General features: G+C 46.6%; 1 protein-coding gene across 2 annotated transcripts in view; it reads right to left on the reverse strand.

Moving 5' to 3' along the window:
• LOC138639702 (NACHT, LRR and PYD domains-containing protein 3-like) overlaps positions 1–17,952 on the reverse strand; it is a 75,422-nt gene that overhangs the window by 26,719 nt on the left and 30,751 nt on the right. The window lies entirely within an intron of this gene.

A 17,952-nucleotide genomic window follows, 5' to 3' on the forward strand; every position in this document is an offset into this window, starting at 1 on the left:
GTTTCAGAGAGAATAGTTTGAAGAGCTGGATGGGTAATTTAGTGAGAGAACGGACTAATCTGTGGGCTTCTCACTCCATGTCTGTGGGCTTCTCACTCCATGTCTCTAGATCAGGGGTGGGCAATTTATTTTCCCGAGGGGCCAGATGAAAGACCATGACTGTTGTGGAGGCCGAACCAATTGCATGAAAATAATTCTACTCAATATTAATTAATATTAATTGTATCACTTAATATTGAGCAGAATTAAGTATGCTGACACCCCCTATATATCTTTAAACCCCCCACAGCCCCATAAATACAGCATGAGCCCCACACAGCCTCCCCATATACAGCATGAGACCAGCCTCTCATCTTCTCTCCTCAGCAGCCTCCCCTCTCCTCACCAGCCTCTCACATCCTCCCATCACCAGCCTCCCCTCTCCTCTCCTCAGCAGCCTCCCCTCACCAGCCTCTCATCGCCTCTCCTCAGCAGCCTCCCATGTCCTCTCCTCAGCAGCCTCCCCTCACCAGCCTCTCATATCCTCTCCTCAGCAGCCTCCCCTCACCAGCCTCTCATGTCCTCTCCTCAGCAGCCTCCCATGTCCTCTCCTCAGCAGCCTCCCCTCACCAGCCTCTCCTCTCCTTTCCAGCCTCTCCTCTCCTTTCCAGCCTCTCCTCTCCAGCCTCTCCTCTCCTTTCCAGCCTCTCCTCTCCTTTCCAGCCTCTCCTCTCCAGCCTCTCCTCTCCTCTCCAGCCTCTCCTCTCTAGCCTCTCCTCTCCAGCCTCTGCTCTCCTTTCCAGCCTCTCCTCTCCAGCTTCTCCTCTCCAGCCTCTCCTCTCCTTTCCAGCTTCTCCTCTCCAGCCTCTCCTCTCCAGCCTCTCCTTTCCAGCCTCTCCTCTCCTTTCCAGCCTCTCCTCTCCTTTCCAGCCTCTTCTCTCCAACCTCTCATCTCCTCTCCTTTCCAGCCTCTCCTCTCCTTTCCAGCCTCTCATCTCCTCACCAGCCTCTCATCTCCTCTCCTTACCAGCCTCTCATCTCCTCTCCTTACCAGCCTCTCATCTCCTCTCCTCCAGCCTCTCATCTCCTTTCCAGCCTCTCCTCTCCAGCCTCTCCTCTCCTGCCTCTCATTTCCTCTCCTTACCAGCCTCTCATCTCCTCTCCTTTCCAGCCTCTCCTCTCCTTTCCAGCCTCTCCTCTCCTGCCTCTCATCTCCTTTCCAGCCTCTCCTCTCCTTACCAACCTCTCCTCTCCTTTCCAGCCTCTCCTCTCCTTACCAGTATCTCCTCTCCTTTCCAGCCTCTCCTCTCCTTTCCAGCCTCTCCTCTCCTGCCTCTCATCTCCTTTCCAGCCTCTCGTCTCCTTACCAGCCTCTCCTCTCCTTTCCAGCCTCTCCTCTCCTTACCAACCTCTCCTCTCCTTTCCAGCCTCTCCTCTCCTTTCCAGCCTCTCCTCTCCTGCCTCTCATCTCCTTTCCAGCCTCTCCTCTCCTTACCAGCCTCTCATCCCCTCCCCTTAGCAGCCTCCCCTCTCCTCACTCACTCACATCAGCAGACTCCCGTCTCCTCTCTCACCTCACTCCTCTCTGCAGCTTCCTCTCCTCTGAGTCCTCACACAGACACACACTTCCCGCCTCCTGTCCCTGCTCACCGCCGACTTCAGTATCTTCTCCCACAAACATTACCTGCTTCTCTGCTCCAGTGCTCTTACAGTAAGAAGAGCGCACAGCGTGTCACATGACCGGCGTCAGGAGGAACATGATGCACTTGGGCTGCTGCTGCTTAAAGGTACAGCACCCATTTCTGCCCCATACAGTAGTCAGGGCAGCAATGCCCTGATGGCGGCCTTGCGCCCGAGACCCCCTCCCCCCGCAGCAGCTGGGACTGAGGTGGGTAGGCGGGGGGACCCCCCGGACTTAAAAAAAAAAATTATTTTTTTTTTAAACTTGCTCAGGTGCCGCCCCCCTGCATTGTCCCCGCCCTAGGCACGTGCCCTCACATGCCTTATCTTTTAGTGAGTGTTTATGTGCATCATGATCTTGTATCCATCTATTTGGGGATATTGTGGCCCATCTGGTTAGTTTTTATGCATGAGTTATTAGTTATTTAGTTTGCATTTATTTTATTTTTTAATAAATGCACACCAGTGAGGTATCATTGGTTATCTTGTTATGGTATGTTCACTTATAATCATTCTAAGCCCCTTTCTATCACTTTAAGCCCCTTAGATTTATTCTGCAGTGGTGTTATAACATCCACTGATGTATTAATGGGGACATAACACTCAGAGGAACTTATACAGCCTATTTCCTATATTAGGTATATGGGCACATTAATGTGTCACCAGCACAATAATTTCACTTAAGCACTTTATAGGCACTGTCACTTTATATATATATATATATGTATGCAGGTATTTGGATCTAGCTGCACTCTGGCTTCTCCCTGGCGGCTGTCCCGGGTCGCGTGTTGTGGGCGTGATGTCGGCTCGCTCACATGACCTCGGCGTGCAGGCCAGGTATGAGGTCCTTGCTGCGTTCTGGCTCCTCCCTGGCGGCTGTCCTGGGTCGCGTGATGTGGGCGTGACGTCTGCCCGCTCACGTGACCTGGGCGTGCAGGCCGGGAATGAGGTTTGGAGCGCAGTGCGGTGCAAGTCTGATGTCTCACGCTTGCGTACATCTTAATTACCTGATCACGTGATCGGTAATGCACACTATTTAAACCGGATGTAGATCCGTATTAGACCACGCCCCCTGAAGAAACGGTAACCATAGGACGCGAAACGCGCGTTGGGGAACGTCACCCAGGACCCAGGCAGGACCCCTTAACCACACATGGGTAATTTTACCATTTGATTCTTTTGTGTGACTATCTGTACGCTTGAAACATGTGGTATTCCATGTAATGTGGCCACTGTGAATATACTCTTTTTCATTAGGATCACCACATGCTTTAGGCTATATAGCCCTTATGTGAGCAGCACTTTAATGTTGATATTTATTATCGAATATATTATTGTTCTATACTCGTGTGGGCCCTGTCCTGGACAAATGGGTGACCTGGATGTACCCTTAGATTAAGTTGCTATGCACTTTATAGTCCTTTGTCTTGAATACTATACAATTGTAAGTTTGATTACTTAATAAAAACTACTTGTTGTTATATATTGTGGCCAGTTTTGACTCGTGTGTCTCCTAATTTTGATAATTGGATTGTTGAGTCGCCATATATGTGCGTATTGTATCTTGCACTGATGCCTTTTTTGCCTATATACTTATGTCTGTATTTTTTTACAGCAACTAAAGTCAGTTCCAACATGGATTTTAAAGCCCGCGAACAGACGTGGCTAACACAGCTTAATGATGTATTTAGTGACGCATCTGGTACATCCTTGATGGGTAATGGTAGAGACAAACAGGAGATCTTCAGACAACTTAAAGACCTCCATAACAAGCGCATGAGAACCTGGTGGAACCGGGCGTTTCTTAATAAATACTTGGAGAGGGGCCTTATACCTAGGGGACTTAGGGTCCAAGTTTTCCCCTCCTTTGAGATAGATGACGTTACTTTCAAACAAAGGTGGGAGGAACTGGTGACAGGATGTTCTAGGGGTTTTATGGAGCTCCTCGCTCAGCATAATCAGAATCACTTGGAGACTCTGGATAGAGATATTGAAGAGTTGCAGGTCACATTTAAGCAGGATCTACCAAATGAAACCCTGTCCCAGTTCAATATGGAATTGGAGAAAGAATTTGCTAAGTGGGAGAAGGGCATCTGTGAGAACAAATCCAGAAAGTTCCAGCGTGATCTGAGTGACCAACAGTCCAATGCCGTGTATAGGTGGAATAGGAGGGGAAATCGGCCGAGGGGATCCTCCCGTGCCAGATCTGCCTCTACAGTATCGATAGCATCCAGTGAGGAATCGAATAAGACACAACCTAGATTCTATGAACTACGAAACTCTGGTTTCAATAGAGAGAGAAATGCTGGGAAACGCAAGGGCCTCCTCGTCAATCCAACTAATAACCAACCCAATAAAAAGGATAAAAAGGGTTTGGAGGTAATCAACCTTTCCCACCATGTTCTCTCTGAGGATCAATTGGATGTTTTACAGAGGGGTCTTACTTTCTCCCCCACTAATAAATTTGATCTCTTCACAGCCACCAAGGATGTACACCTCTTCTCAAGGAAACTAATACTTAAGAAATTATTTGATAAGGGTGGTAATGAGTCAGCTGGTGATGACTGTGAGAGGGAGGCACAGATGGCACTGGAGGATCTCCTTGATGAGCAAACATCTCACACGGTGAGTACTCTCCCACGTGACTGTAAACCCAGATCTACCACATTTCCCCCCTTGTCTCTGTGTCCAGCGGTGGAAATATTTACTAGAATGGTCATACAAGAATTTCAAAACATACCCACCAGACGTAGACATGACAACCTTACGTCCAGACAAAGAGTGGCCCTTGACCAACTTAGAAGTCTTGATGACGTAGTGATTAAACCAGCAGACAAGGGGGGAAATGTGGTCATCTGGCCCAATGCTCTCTATGAGAAGGAAGCGTTGAAACAACTTAGGGATAGAGACACATACAGGAGATTGGATTACAATCCTACCAATCGGTTCTGTCATGAACTTGAGGGTATCTTGGTGGATGCACACGAAAGGGGCATCATTCCTAAATCAATATTGGATGGTTTGCTTACTAGATCACCTAAGGTCCCCACATTGTATTTTGTCCCCAAGATCCACAAAGATCCCATTAATCCGCCGGGCCGTCCGATAGTCTCTGGAGTGGGGGGGTTGAGCGACCCCATATGCAAGTTTGTTGATTTCTATCTTAAACCTTTGGTTGAGTCGCTCCCCTCCTATGCCAGGGACACGTCTGACGTACTCCGGCGGATCGATGGGAACCAATTGGAGGAAGATATGTGTCTTGTCACTGCGGATATAACATCTCTGTACACTTGTATTGGACATGAGGATGGCCTGGAGGCGGTCCGCTTCTTCCTGGGTGCCAGCAACTGGGATGGCGCCATTTGTGATCTGGTCATCGAACTCTTGACATTTATATTAACTAAGAATTTCTTTGTGTTCAAGGATGTATTTTATTTACAACAACGCGGCACTGCCATGGGCGCGGCCTGTGCGCCCTCCTTCGCCAACCTCTTCCTGGGATTCTGGGAGAGGAAGATTTTTGGCGGGGGGGGCCGCAGGCCATTGACCATGTGCAGTGCTGGCTGCGATACATCGATGACTTGCTCATTATATGGCAGGGGCCCGATGATGCTTTGCATGAATTCATGAAACAACTTAATGATAATCCATATAATATCAAATTAACGTATCAGACGAGTAAGACTGATGTGGATTTCCTTGACATCAAGATTGAGGTTGATAAAGATGGGTATCTACAGACGGATGTCTTTAGGAAATCCACATCGGTCAATGCTCTGTTGCATGCTGATTCGGGTCACCCATATAGTACCATTAAAGCCATCCCAGTTGGTCAGCACCTCAGGATGAAGCGGATCTGCTCCTCTACTACCAAATTTGAGGCCCAGGCGGCAGATCTCAGAACCAGGTTCCAATCAAGAGGATACAGTAACAGGAGTATCAACAGAGGTTATCTAAGAGCCAAATATACATCACGTGAGGAGTTGTTGTGCCCGAGTATTAATAACATCAGTCGGAAATGTAGGGAGACGTATAAACAACAGGACGTAGTACGATTTATCTCTACCTACAATGGGGAATGGGCCACTATGAGGAGATGTCTCCAGAAACATTGGGACATCCTCAAAAGTGACCCGGTGCTCTCTAGATACCTCAATGACTATCCTGCAATGACCGCAAAAAGGAGCAAAAATCTTAAAGATCTATTGGTGTCAAGCCACTATATTCCGAGAGTTAGCAGGTATAATTTTGGATCTGGTGGACCACCCAAGGGATGTTTTCCATGTGGTGATTGCGTTTCATGTCCGAACATCTCTCGCTTGGCCACTTTTGAATCAGCTGATGGGAAAAAAATTTTCCCCATCAACTATCACATAATGTGCAACACCACGCAAGTTGTATATTACGCTGTATGCAGTTGTCCCAAAATCTATGTAGGGTTAACATCTCGACGTTTGGGTACACGCATACGTGAACATGTGCGTAATATAGTGGCAGCGAGAGATGAGACAGACATGATTAAACTCAAAACTATACCACGACATTACAAACAACATCATGGATGTGACCCCAGATCCTTTATGGCACGTGATATTGACCACATTCAATGTGGCATCAGAGGGGGCAATATTGGGCGTATCGTAGCCCAAAGAGAATGTCGGTGGATCAGCATACTGGGTACCATGGCACCCATGGGACTTAATGAAACCCATGGGTTTTCCTCTTTCCTGTAGAGTGGTCATCTCTGGGGACATTCCCCAAGTAGGGTCTCTTTTTTGTCTCTGTCATATACCTTCGGTTTTAATATGGTATCTTTTTATGTTTATTTTAATTTTAGTGTGCATATATTTACATCCATGCTTATAAGGCAGCTGATGTTGATGACTACCGATTGGATAAATCCAGCAATTGAAGAATCTTTTAAGGTCGTCGAAACAATCAAAGATCGGAAATGATACAACATTCAACACCAAGGACATCAGATGTTAATATGTTGGAAACATTAGATGGCGTATGTGATTTGTCAATCAACAGTGAATAATAGAGTACATGTGATTTCCATACAGATATGTGCCCCATATATCAGTTGTCTATTAAGCATGCTTGTCTTTATATTTTAGTCTTTTCTACTTTCTTTCTGATTTATCTTTTAGTGAGTGTTTATGTGCATCATGATCTTGTATCCATCTATTTGGGGATATTGTGGCCCATCTGGTTAGTTTTTATGCATGAGTTATTAGTTATTTAGTTTGCATTTATTTTATTTTTTAATAAATGCACACCAGTGAGGTATCATTGGTTATCTTGTTATGGTATGTTCACTTATAATCATTCTAAGCCCCTTTCTATCACTTTAAGCCCCTTAGATTTATTCTGCAGTGGTGTTATAACATCCACTGATGTATTAATGGGGACATAACACTCAGAGGAACTTATACAGCCTATTTCCTATATTAGGTATATGGGCACATTAATGTGTCATCAGCACAATAATTTCACTTAAGCACTTTATAGGCACTGTCACTTTATTTATATATATATGTATGCAGGTATTTGGATCTAGCTGCACTCTGGCTTCTCCCTGGCGGCTGTCCCGGGTCGCGTGTTGTGGGCGTGATGTCGGCTCGCTCACGTGACCTCGGCGTGCAGGCCGGGTATGAGGTCCTAGCTGCGTTCTGGCTCCTCCCTGGCGGCTGTCCTGGGTCGCGTGATGTGGGCGTGACGTCTGCCCGCTCACGTGACCTGGGCGTGCAGGCCGGGAATGAGGTTTGGAGCGCAGTGCGGTGCAAGTCTGACGTCTCACGCTTGCGTACATCTTAATTACCTGATCACGTGATCGGTAATGCACACTATTTAAACCGGATGTAGATCCGTATTAGACCACGCCCCCTGAAGAAGCGGTAACCATAGGACGCGAAACGCGCGTTGGGGAACGTCACCCAGGACCCAGGCAGGACCCCTTAACCACACATGGGTAATTTTACCATTTGATTCTTTTGTGTGACTATCTGTACGCTTGAAACATGTGGTATTCCATGTAATGTGGCCACTGTGAATATACTCTTTTTCATTAGGATCACCACATGCTTTAGGCTATATAGCCCTTATGTGAGCAGCACTTTAATGTTGATATTTATTATCGAATATATTATTGTTCTATACTCGTGTGGGCCCTGTCCTGGACAAATGGGTGACCTGGATGTACCCTTAGATTAAGTTGCTATGCACTTTATAGTCCTTTGTCTTGAATACTATACAATTGTAAGTTTGATTACTTAATAAAAACTACTTGTTGTTATATATTGTGGCCAGTTTTGACTCGTGTGTCTCCTAATTTTGATACGTGCCCTCAAGTGCCTAGTGGCAAATACGGCCCTGGTTCCATAGCTTTTAAGGTTGAAGATAGACATAAGACCATCGAATTCAAACTGTTACCTAACACGGTGGTGTAGATATCATAACAATACAAACAGCAGTGAAGGTATTTTTCAATGAAGGTGCCCACATTGGCTGAACACTTGTTTTGTAGAAAGTCATCTTTCTTGAATCCCTCACACACATGAACTCTTGGCTCAGTCAAGAGTTTATACGGTTTAGGGACAATTCACATTATACTGGTTACCTTTTATTGAATTATCATATGTTTAAACCCTACCAGTCTTGGCAAACTTAATTATTCAAAAAAGGTCTTAGTTAGGACCACAATCTACCCCGATTGTCACATTCAAGACTTAAATATCTTAGGAAGGAGCTTCTACACAAAACTAGAAAATGTGTTTGAGTTTCAACAATATAATGTGGACAAACTCACAGATTATGAAAGATTAATTCAGAGTTCACAGAAAAAGATACCATAACATTTTATTAAGTATGCATTAAAATTCTTATATGAGGGAAAAGACACAAACATTGTTTAAAAATAAGAGGGCAAATATACCCTGATGAGTAGGTAAGGTCTCTCTATATTGGCATCCCTATCAGGCCCTACCTAGCCACATAGTTTGGCTCCATAATGGAACTCAAATGTTGCTCCCTGCTCAAGGAGAACTGGCTCTAGGTTCGCTGCCAGGCCCTGTGGTTTATATAATGTCCTATTCAGATCCTAATCATAAAGTAGAATGAATAGAGCAAAAAGGTAAATGTGAAATGATAAAGGTACTGTCACACTAGGCGATATCGCTAGCGATCCGTGACGTTGCAGCGTCCTCGCTAGCGATATCGTCCAGTGTGACAGGCAGCAGCGATCAGGCCCCTGCTGGGAGATCGCTGGTCGGGGAAGAAAGTCCAGAACTTTATTTCGTCGCTGGACTCCCCGTAGACATCGCTGAATCGGCGTGTGTGACACCGATTCAGCGATGTCTTCGCTGGTAACCAGGGTAAACATCGGGTAACTAAGCGCAGGGCCGCGCTTAGTAACCCGATGTTTACCCTGGTTACCATCCTAAAAAGTAAAAAAACAAACACTACATACTTACCTACAGCCGTCTGTCCTCCAGCGCTGTGCTCTGCTCTCCTCCTGCTCTGGCTGTGAGCGTCGGTCAGCCGGAAAGCAGAGCGGTGACGTCACCGCTCTGCTTTCCGGCTGCCCGGCGCTCACAGCCAGACCAGAGAAGCAGAGCGCCGAGGACAGACAGCGATAGGTAAGTATGTAGCGTTTGTTTTTTTACTTTTTAGGATGGTAACCAGGGTAAACATCGGGTTACTAAGCGCGGCCCTGCGCTTAGTTACCCAATGTTTACCCTGGTTACCGGGGACCTCGGGATCGTTGGTCGCTGGAGAGCTGTCTGTGTGACAGCTCTCCAGCGACCAAACAGCGACGCTGCAGCGATCCGGATCGTTGTCGGTATCGCTGCAGCGTCGCTATGTGTGACGGTACCTTTAGTGACAGATCAAGACTAGTGATGAGCGAACATGCTCGCCACTACTCGTTACTCGCCTGAGTATCAGTGTACTCAGCGAGCACCAAGCATTTCCAGGATTATTCGGCGGTAACTGGTGTCTCCAACCAGCATTTTTGGCGGACTTTAGAGACCCAATCACACTGCAGGGATTGTCTGCCAGGCCATGAAACGCTGCAGCCATCTTTGTTGTGGTCGTGCAGTGATTGGCTTGGCCGCACAGCATCATCCCGAGTACAAGAGACCTGGCGCCGCCCTGCTCGCCGCATTCAGCTCCGGATTCAGTGAGTGTGGGGAGAGCTGCTGCCAAGATAGGGTCAGAATCGTGGTTTTTATAGTTAGTGTAGGTCTGCAACTCCTAAATCAACAACTCCTCAGAAACCAAAAGTCCTTTTCAGGGCTAATTCGTGGGTCCCAATATTACAGCGCTAGGTAGGCAGGGCACAGCATATCCACATCAGTGCAAGGCCTGTAGGCATTGTATGTGCATCCATTGGTCCCACTGCATCCTTCCCAAAGCTCCATAACTGTCTGCTGCTGCAGCTTCTTTACTGTATACCTAGTTGCAATTTTTTTTTCCCAAAAATTAATCCCCCCCCAAAAAAAATACAGTCTGTTCTGTCAGACAGAGGCCTGTTTAAAGGGAACCTGTCACCCCGTTTTTTCAAGAAGAGCTAAAAATAGCGTTAAATAGGGGCAGAGCTGGGCTTTACATTAGTGTATTTTGGAGCCTTTATTCCCCACCTATGCTGCCGAAATACCTTTGTAAAGTCGCCGTTTTGGGCTGTCACTCACGCTGGTCAGGTCATATGGGCGTGGTGACAGCGCTGTTTCTCCCCCAGATCTCCGTTGGTGGCGTGGTGGTGTGCGCATGTCCAAGTGGCGAATCCACTGCGCAGCTTCAAGGAAAATAGCGCGATCTGCGCTATTCAGCCGTTTATCGGTGGGCGCGGCCATCTTTGTGAGGCCACGCGTGCGCAGATGGTTCTTCTCGGCTTCCCGGGGCTTCAGGAGAATGGCCGCGGGATGCCGCGCATGCGCAGATTGAGATCGCGGCGGCCATTTTCCTGCAGCCGAGATGCGAACTCAGCTTCAGGAAAATGGCCATCGAGATCGCCATCTGCGCACGCGCGGCATCCCACGGCCATTTTCCTGAAGCCCCGGGAAGCCAAGAAGAACCATCTGCGCACACGCGGCCTCACAAAGATGGCCGTGCCCACGATAAACGGCTGAATAGCACAGATCGCGCTATTTTCCTTGAAGCTGCGCAGTGGATTCGCCACTTGGACATGCGCACACCACTACGCCACCAACGGAGATCTGGGGGAGAAACAGCGCTGTCACCACGCCCATATGACCTGACCAGCGTGAGTGACAGCCCATAATGGCGACTCTACAAAGGTATTTCGGCAGCATAGGTGGGGAATAAAGGCTCCAAAATACACTAATGTAAAGCCCAGCTCTGCCTCTATTTAACACTATTTTTAGCTCTTCTTGAAAAAACGGGGTGACAGGTTCCCTTTAAAAATCAGTTTGTAAGGCACACGTTGCATAGTTGTGTGTGCTAGCCTTGTTCTACTAATTTTTTTTGTGTGTGCTTTAAATTCACCAAAAAAGGCCTCATATATCTGCGTGCATTAAGTTTGGGCATTTTAAGCCGTTTTGCCACTGTTTTTGCTGTCTGTTACTCTAATTATATACAGCACTATTTGGCATTTTTTTTTAAAAACCTGGCCACATATTTGCCAGTGTAGTATTTCCATGACAGCCCTCATATATGTGCGCGCTCCAAGTTTGGGCATTGTAGGCCGGTGTACCACTTTTTTTGCTGTCTGATACTCTAATTATATACAGCACTATTTAGCATTAAAAAAATAAAAAGACCACATATTTGCCAGTGTGGTATTTCCGTGACAGCCCTCATATATCTGCATGCTCCAAGTTTGGGCATTGTAGGTCGGTGTACCACTTTTTTTGCTGTCTGATACTCTAATTATATACAGCACTATTTTGCATTAAAAAAATAAAAAGACCACATATTTGCCAGTGTGGTATTTCCGTGACAGCCCTCATATATCTGTGTGCTCCAAGTTCGGTCATTGTAGGCCGGTGAACCACTTTTTTTGCTGACTGATACTCTAATTATATACAGCACTATTTAGCATAAAAAAATATAAAAAGGCCACATACTTGCCAGTGTGGTATTTCCGTGACAGGCCTCATATATCTGTGTGCTCCAAGTTTGGGCATTGGAGGCCGGTGTACCACTTTTTTGCTGACTGATACTCTAATTATATACAGCACTATTTACCATAAAAAATATAAAAAGGCCACATATTTGCCAGTGTGGTATTTCCGTGACAGCCCTCATATATCTGCGTGCTCCAAGTTTGGGCATTGTAGGCAGGTGTACCACTTTTTTAGCTGTCTGATACTCTAATTATATAGAGCAGTATTTAGCTTAAAAAAATATAAAAAGGCCACATATTTGCCAGCGTGGTATTTCCCTGACAGCCCTCATATATCTGCGTGCTCCAAGTTTGGGCATTGTAGGCCGGTGTTCCACTTTTTTTGCTGTCTGATACTCTAATTATATACAGCACTATTTAGCATAGAAAAATATAAAAAGGCCACGTATTTACCAGTGTGGTATTTCCATGATAGCCCTGATATATCTGCGTGCTCCAAGTTTGGGCATTGTACGCCGGTGGACCACTTTTTTTGCTGTCTGTTACTCTGCTTATATACAGCACTATTTTGCATAAATTAACTTCACAAAAAAGCCCCCCCAAAATTGAATACAGTCTGTTATGTCAGGTTGAGGCCTGCCTGGTGTTTGGGTTTGAAAAATCGTAGATTTGCAGGCATACTGATCAGATATTATTTTGCTACTAATAAATACATTTGTGTTGAGCATTTGAAAGTAGTCCATTTAAAATGGGCAAGGCAAGGGGCAAGGGATGGGGAAGTGGATGTGATGCTAATGGTGCATGCAGAGGACGAGGCCGTGGCTAAGGTGAAAGTGGGCAACAACAAAGACCCACATCTTCTCGCTCGACCTTCCTGTCCAAGTTTCTACTAGACCATAGCACACCACTATTGAAGCCAGAGCAGTGTAAAACGGTTGTTGGTTGGATAGCGGATAATGCTTCCAGTCACTTAGCCACCACTACCACCTTGTCTTCCACACGGTCAAGTCCGAGTAAACGTGAGTGTGGCCAGGATATTCCTCACCCTGATCCTCCTTCCTCCCACCATGCCGAGGGCCCTGGGACAACTGATTCCACACTTGGACACTCTGAATAGCTGTTCAGTTTTCCATTTCCAGATTCCGAACTCTGGGCTGGTCAACTTGAAGTGGGGACAGATGAGATCGCATGTAGAGATGCCCAAAGCTTTGACCAGCCCCGGTCACATGAAGGCAATGGTGAGAAAGTGTCAGAAGAGGTGGACGATGGTGAGACACAATTGCTAGAAAGTTAGGAGGAGAAGCAGGATGCGGATGTGGAAGACGAGGTGGTGGATGACATAGTGACTGACCCAACCTGGCAGGAGGACATGCAGAGCGAGGGCAGGAGCACACACGGGGAAGGAGACTATCACCCGAACAGACAGGAAGAAGCAATGTGGTGGCCACAGACAGAAGGCGTGTATCTATTCCCCGTAACACCAACATGAGGGAAGTTGCCATTCCAACTGTTAGATCTTCCCGAGTTTGGTTATTTTTTAAAGACTCTGCCGATAACCCCAAACAGCCCATTTGCAGCACCTGCCATGCCCGCATTAGCAGGGGTAGCAAAACAACCAGCCTGACCACCACCAGCATGATCAGGCACATGGCAGCAAAGCACCCGACTTTGTGGGCCGAAACCCAGGCTCCAGGACCACTGTCTGCAGGTCACACCACTGCTCCTTCCACTCTTTTGCATAGAAGCCAATCCCCAGTACACTGTACATGTGAAGATGCCTCTAGCGCTGCAACTGTTGTGGCCCACAGTCAAGCAGCACCATCATCAAGCCCGTCCACATCCTTGTCCCAGCACATTGCATGTTTTTAATCAATGTATCCCCCTTGGGGAAATGTTTGGCAGGCCAGAGGCACTTAGTGTATGGGCATTACAAGTGTAGGAGACAAAATCCTTTACATTGGGTCTAGGTTTGTAATGAGACCTTCAGCAATGTCTCCTCATTCTCCACCACTAGATCACCAGGGTTCATGTGTTCTGTGCTGCTACAATAGGGAAAAAAAGGAAACACAAAGCGCAAAATAGGGTCTTATCTTCTAGAAAACCAAGAGAGCTCTCTTAGAATTGCTCACCTGTTTTTCTTGAATGAAGAGCATGTAACGATTTTGGCTGCTGCAGATCCACAAGCCGATCAACGGCTGTATGACAATATAAACTGTGCAGGAGGTGTGGGTTAAATCCGCGCTGCCTAAATGATGAAGTTCCAAGGATAATACATTTAAACGGTGGTTTATTCAACGCGTTTCAAGGTCAGTGCGACCTCTGTGGAATATCCTGAAGAAGAGGTCGCACTGACCTTGAAACGCGTTGAATAAACCACCGTTTAAATTTATTATCCTTGGAACTTCATCATTTAGGCAGCGCGGATTTAACCCACACCTCCTGTACAGTTTATACTGTGCTGCTACAGACAGTCAATTCTTAGGAAAGGGTGTCTATGATCCACATGAAATATTTTTTAAAAATGTACCCCCGATGAGCAAATGCTTGCTAGGCCAGGCACTCATTACAAGCGTCAGAGACCCACACCCCTACATTGGGCGTACTTCTTAACTCTGTCTCCTGCAATGTCTCTTCTTTACCTGCCACTAGATCACCAGGGTGAACGTGCTCTGTACGGTGAATTTTGGGCAAGGGGGCTGTGATGTGACTATTTTATTTAGTAAAAAAGGACCCCACATTGGGGAATTGGGTATTACATTACATTGGCCTACTTCTTAACTATGTCTCCTGCAATGTGTCCTTTAACTGACCAGGGTGAACGTGCTCTGTATGGTGAATTTTGGCCAAGGGGGCTGTGATGGCACTATATTTAGTAAATAAAAGGACCAAACATTGGGGAATTTGGCATTACATTACATTGGGCCTACTTCTTAACTCTGTCTCCTGCAATGTGTCCTTTAACTGCCACTAGATCACCTGGGTGAACGTGCTCTGTACGGTGAATTTTGGGCAACGGGGCTGTGATGGCACTTTTATTTAGTAAAAAAGCACCCCACATTGGAGAATTGTTTGTCAGCTCATGCCCTCCATTACAAGTCTCAGAGGCGCACACCCCTACATTGGGCCTACTTCTTAACTCTGTTTCTTGCAATGTATCTTCCTTATCTCCGGCGACATGACCTGGGTGAATGTGTTCTGTACTTTTATAGGCCACAGAATTTTGAGCAAGGGGGGCTGTGATGACAATAGTATATTTTTAAAAATGGTATCCCCATTGGTGAAACCACATCCTTGTTGGCATAGACTTCATATAATTTATGTACCTAAAAAAGAGCTCACTTGAAAAGCTCCTTTTTGTGTTACCTGGTTGCTCACATTGGACACAATACACTTCATATAAATTTGATAAAGCGATGCTGTTAGTTTGGCTCAGTAGTTCATTACAAATATTTCTTTGCCGACTATATTAGTTTCTCTCTTTGAGAGCGATAACTTTGGCTGCCTAAAATGTACAAATGGCGATTTGGAATCTAGATTAAAGTACTGTATACCGAATGCATTCAGACAATCACATAGCTGCATTTCTTGTAAAACATTTACAGATGTGACAGACAATGCTCATAGTGACACAATCTTGAGAAATGTTTGTTTATTCACTTCACAAACAGTTTTAAGCCTCTATATGTTTGCTGTTTGTCATTGTAAAACATTAAGGTTTACTGAAACTCTGCATGTGGTGGTTTGATCTAAATCCTTGTGGCTTTTATTTTCTAGTGGTTTATGGACCCTCATCTGATAACTCCATGATATCTCAGTTTCATACAACCTTGAAAGCTGGCCACTTGAAGGTCTGGGTGAAACTAGAGTTACTACATAGTGTAAATCACTATATTAGACCAGAGAAACATGTACAATGTGCTGATACCTGCATAATTGGGGACGCCCATGCAGTGTAGGTAATTTCCCAGGGGATCTCTGTCTCGGTGTTGCTTCTCTGATATTCCAGACAGATGATGTTTAAAAACCTCTTGTGGATGATGTACGTATACTGTATGTAGTTAATATTCATGTATACGTAATCACTATATGTATTTAATCTTTATATGTACTTATTAACCTTTGTATGTTAACATATACAAAAGTGGCCCATACAGTATGTGGGTCCCAAGGCGTAATGGGGTGCATATGACTATGCAGCAGGGCTGGCCTTGCTGCCAATGTGTAAAGCAAAGGAGTACGGGAGTGCAAAATTAATATTGTGAAGTGGATTTTCATGAGCCCATCCAGTATGTGGGTTACAAGGCGTAATGGGGTGCATATGACTGACTATGCAGCAGGGCTGGCCTTGCTGCCAATGTCTAAAACAAAGGAGTACGGGAGTACAAAATGCATATTGTGAAGTAGATTTTCATGGGCCCATCCAGCGTGTGGGTTCCAAGGCCTAATGGGGTGCATATGACTATGCAGCAGGGCTGGCCTTGCTGCCAATGTGTAAAGCAAAGGAGTACGGGAGAACAAAATGCATATTGTGAAGTGGATTTTCATGAGCCCATCCAGTATGTGGGTTACAAGGCGTAATGAGGTGCATATGACTGACTATGCAGCAGGGCTGACCTTGCTGCCAATGTGTAAAACAAAGGAGTATGGAGCACAAAATGCATATGGTGAAGTGGATTTTCATGGGCCCATACAGTATGTGGGTTTCAAGGCATAATGGGGTGCATATGAATTGGCAGCAGGGCAGGCCTTGAATTCAATGCAACATTTTTTCAGGAGTCCCCCCTGGACATCTTATGAAAGGTGTATTGTGATGCGTCGTAATTCTTGTCAGCCCATCCACTCACAGCATAGGCTACAACAGCTTATGAGACCCACTGTTTAATAAAGGCCCTTTAAGAAGATTAATCCCGCCTGATGTACCAGTAAAAATAGACTCTGTGACTTTAATTAAGAGTCCCTCCTTCATAAATGAAACAAGATGGGTCTGCTTATGTGTCACACACCACAAGGCCAGCTAGGGTTGTTAAATGTTACAATGACATTTCCCAGTGAATGCATTTTCATACCTCCCAACCGTATCGGATCCAGCGGGACTGTCCCGATTTTGACAGTCAGCCCCGCGATCCTGGGCGGGACATTAGTTGTCCCGCACAGGTTGGGAGGTGTGTATATCACCCGGTCAGCTCCCTGAGTCCCTGCACCCGCAGAGCAGCACACCACATATTGGCTGCTCTGTGCGCACAGGACCTGTGATGAAGTCACAGGATGGGAGGAATCAGGGGGTCACATGATCGGGAGGAGTCAGGGGGTCACATGATCGGGAGGACCTCTGTGTACAGGACTCTGCTGGTTGCCATGGCGACGGACGAGGGAAAGCGCGGTATGTGTGAGGCCAGGAGGTGTTTACAGTGTGGATGTAGCAGAGCCATGTGTACAAGGTGTATGGATCGGAGCAGCGTGTGAAAGGTGTATGGAGCGGAGTCGTGTGTGTAAGAGGTGGACAGAGCAGTGTATACGAGGTGTACGGAGCACAGCCGCGTGTGTACGAGGTGTACGGAGCGGAGCAGCGTGTGAAAGGTGTATGGAGCAGAGTCAGTCGTATGTGTAAGACGTGTACGGATCGGAGCCATGTGTGTACGAGGTGTACGGAGCGGAGCCACGTGTGTACGAGGTGTGCGGAGCGGAGCAGCATGTATACAAGGTAGACGAAGCGGAGCAGCATGTGCAATGTGTATGGAGCGGAGCCGTATGTGTACGAGGTGTACGGAGTGGTGCCGTGTGTGTACGAGATGTATGGAGAGGAGCCGTGTGTGTATGAGGTGTACGGAGCGGAGCCGTGTGTGTACAAGGTATACGGAGCGGAGCAGCATGTGCAATGTGTATGGAGCGGAGCCGTGTGTACGAGGTGTACGGAGTGGTGCCGTGTGTGTACGAGGTGTATGGAGAGGAGCCATGTGTGTATGAGGTGTATGGAGCGGAGCCACGTGTGTACAAGGTATACGGAGCGGAGCAGCGTGTGCAATGTTGATGGAGCGGAGCCGTGTGTGTACAAGGTGTACGGAGTGGTGCCGTGTGTGTACGAGATGTATGGAGAGGAGCCGTGTGTGTATGAGGTGTATGGAGCGGAGCCGTGTGTGTACAAGGTATACGGAGCGGAGCAGCGTGTGCAATGTGTATGGAGCGGAGCCGTGTGTGTACGAGGTGTA

Source organism: Ranitomeya imitator, chromosome 1 (genome assembly GCF_032444005.1).
Source record: "Ranitomeya imitator isolate aRanImi1 chromosome 1, aRanImi1.pri, whole genome shotgun sequence".
Classification (NCBI taxonomy): Eukaryota; Metazoa; Chordata; class Amphibia; order Anura; family Dendrobatidae; genus Ranitomeya; species Ranitomeya imitator.